Source organism: Apium graveolens, chromosome 10 (genome assembly GCF_009905375.1).
Source record: "Apium graveolens cultivar Ventura chromosome 10, ASM990537v1, whole genome shotgun sequence".
NCBI classification, from domain to species: domain Eukaryota; kingdom Viridiplantae; phylum Streptophyta; class Magnoliopsida; order Apiales; family Apiaceae; genus Apium; species Apium graveolens.
Genome location: NC_133656.1, coordinates 6,370,246 through 6,374,074, shown reverse-complemented (window position 1 = coordinate 6,374,074; position 3,829 = coordinate 6,370,246).

The window sequence follows — 3,829 nt, the reverse complement described above, 5'->3', positions numbered from 1 at the left end:
AATGAACCTAAAAGAAAAATTATGCAATAGAAAAGCTACTTCTAAGTGTGTTTACTATGTTTTCTATAATATGATTATAGATAAACACAGAGAATATTAAATCATTAAAAGCAATCCTTTACATTAAATTTGTAAATCGATAAATCTCCCAAAAATGATCTTTATAAAAATTTGATTAAAGCATCCACAAGACAAATATTCTACCAAATAACTTGTCTTAACCATCTTAATCGACAAAATAAAAATGAAAAAATACATCAGTAAAAATTGTGACTATCTATTTCCATTAGCTCTTTAATACCGCAATGACATATCATTCAATTTGATGATTACTCATGTTTGCTGTAAAAGAAAAACATGAAAAAAATTAGAAACTTACAGTCAGCAAAATTATATAAGAAAAATTATATTTGATACCGCATATAATGTCAAATTCTACTAACTGTTATTCATGTTATATAATCATATAAATGTGATAAATGTTAATTTTATGTTTTTAATCTGCATTGAGAAATTAAAAAATGTGTAAGCGCACACTGATGAGGCTTGTAAACAGAATCTTTTACCGATACTTTTGATCTTCTAAGAAAATCATATGAAATTTCTAATGACAAATGATTTTACAGGTCCATTACTTAGTAGTAATAAGAATAAAGGAAATTTTACGTACGGAGCATAAAAAACAAAGACAGATGATATCACAAAAAACAACATAAGAGAAAAAATGGGGAACATGATATACATACCTGAATAACATGATGAAAACAAATGTAGGAAATAATCTCAAGTATGTTCCAACTCTTTGTTCAACTGGTCATTAAGTTTATTCGGACATTTACGTGAATCATGATATGACTTGATATTACAAGTTTTGCACATCCTTAACTTCCTCTTCTTCCCATCACGACTCAACTCTGCACCACTTATAATTCTTTTTCTGCTACCTTTGGTATTGGTTTGAAGAGGGGGTAGAACTTTGCTAACACCAGAAGGCCTAACACCAAAAGATTCTTGAAGAATATCATTCTTTTTAACAGCACACTTCTGAAATTTTTCATCAATGCTAATTTTCAAAGATCTCATCCCCTCCAAAATAAAAGTCAACCCCAAATTATCATTTGAAACACTCCCCAAACATCCTTAAAACTCTGTCCATATTTTCTTTGACGTGTCTCTTATTATAGAACCATCTCCATTCTCTAATTTATTACAAAACTTCAATTTAGAAAATCTCAGCTCTGCATTTCTCATCCAACGACTAGACAAAAAATTGATATGGTATTCTTTCAACTCCCCAGAGTCCTAAAATATAGAAACAATGTCTACAAAGAAAGCCAACTCTCGTAAAAAGCTTACAAGAGCACTCAACATGACTCTCCAGAAATTTGAATTGAATCTCATAATATTTTTCATCAAAGCTTCTATCTCGAACAACATATTTATTCACACCATCAACAACAATTGGTTGGCTGCCCAAACTAATGTGGAAACAACTAAACTTAATTTGTTTCTGAACCTTATAGAACATCGTATGAGTGTAAACCTGAGCTGCATGCTTTTCAATATTCTTCTCCGTTACAAGTTTTGGAATACATGTGTCTCTATTAGTGAGCTTTTTACTTTCATGATTTTATTTTTTAATGGCACTCTCATAACACATATAAAATTCAGAAAGTGTGTCTCCTTTTTGCACAAAGTGATTGAAGTAAAAATTGGTGCTTTTTGACCTTGATGTGGTTCTAAGTAATGCTCACATTGGCTTATCACGGAAAAAAACAGGAATCCATGACTTCCTCATAGCATATATTTCATTCAACCAAACATGTTCACTTAATCCAAATTCCTTCAACACTGCGTCCCATCCACTTTCAAATTCTGCTACCGTCAAATGTGATGACCATACAAATTTGTTTATCTTTTCCATAAAACCGGATTCAGCACAAAAAACAGGACCAACCTATATTAAAAAAAATATCAAACGCTGCATACAAGGCACTATATCGATGGATTAAAATTATAAAATGATTACCTTGGTCGGAAACTTCTGCATTATATGCCACATACAATATCGATGGATACAATCTGGAAACACCTTAGATATTACAGTTTTCATAGCAAGGCACTAGTCAGTTATTATACACTTTGGAGGATGACAAAAAACTTTTAAAACCATCTCACATGCCCAAGTAAAATTTATGTCGTTCTCATGGTTAAGCAAAGCAGAAGCAAACGTAACACTCTTCCAATGATCATCAACACCAATGAAAGGCATAAAAACCATACCATATCTGAAGTACAAAATTTTACAAAAAATCAAGAATAAAATTAAAAGCTATATTGAAAAACTGATACAAAAAGAAAGGGCAGAATCACTTAATATAATATATTAACACTTAATCATGCAAACATAAAAAAAGCATATTTGACAAAAATAAAAGTCAATAAATATTCTAAAATGTAATCAAACTACAAAACAAGCATGTGATGAATCAAAATTAAAATATAATACGATATATAATAAACACGTATGAAAGGATAAAATAATTTTGATTAACTTACTTATTAGTACGATAAGTTGCATCAAAAGAAACAACATCCCCGAATACTTCATAATTTCTTCTACCTCGAACATCAGCCCAAAATAGACAAGTCAAATGACCATCTAAATATATCGCTTAAATGCGGTTTACCTTGGTTCACGTGGTTTGCAGGCTATTGCGTGAACCCGTAGGGTTTACCCAGTGCGCACCCGAAGGGTAGCGGCTGCGGGTTACCTACGATAAAAAAAACCTCCATCAGATGTCTCCTTTTCATTTTCAAATTTTTATAAGAGCATATCAGCGTCATGTTTTCCTATGACCCTCTATAAAACAAGAAATTACGTAGGTATCATCACACACATACTTGAGAATAACCTTTGCATTGTAATGACATTTTTTGGTAACAGTGTTCCTCCTTTTAACTTCTTCACCAATATTACCAGATGTATGCGATGATTCAGATGTACCTCCAGAATCCTTTGGACCAGAAGTATCATAATATCCTGCCTTTTGGAAAACAAGATACTTTGTCACAACAATCTTATTCTTCACTTTATGAGTTGATTTGCGAACATTAAAACCACTTTGTACTCCATATTCAGTATAAAATGAAAAACATGACTCAATATCCTTAAACCGCTGACCAGCATATGGTTTGAAACTATGATCTAGGACTTTAGGATTCCAAACATTAGTGATTCTACTAAAAGAATCACAAACACCTTCAAACAAACCATTATTTTCCATGTATGAAACATTTCTTGAATGATAAAAAAAATATACAGAATATATGTCAACAAATATATGCTAGAAAAATTAATTAATATAAGCTAAGATGTTTGATCAAAGCACAAAATCATATAATATATTACAGTTTACAATAAAAATGTATAATAAGATCAGATGAAGGCACATATATAAACAAAAATACTTAAAAACGATCACAAAAAAACTAACACAAACATACACAGAAAATTATTTAAATACACATTCAGTAATTCCATATGAATAGGTGTGTAGATGACATCAACTTAAAATGTAAATAAGTAAAAAATTCAAGTAAACACTAATACAGAATCAATATATTTTTAACTTCAAAAGTTTGTATTATATAATAGAATACAAAAACATAATTATTTAAAAAAAATCTTTTTTTTTTGTTTATAACATTCATTTTTATCCTATAGAAGAATCAGTAGTACTTCACAACTATAGATTGTCTTAGAGGCAAAAAATTAAAATCTATTTTGTATTCTAAAAAATAACAGAGGAACAAAATTTTATTATTA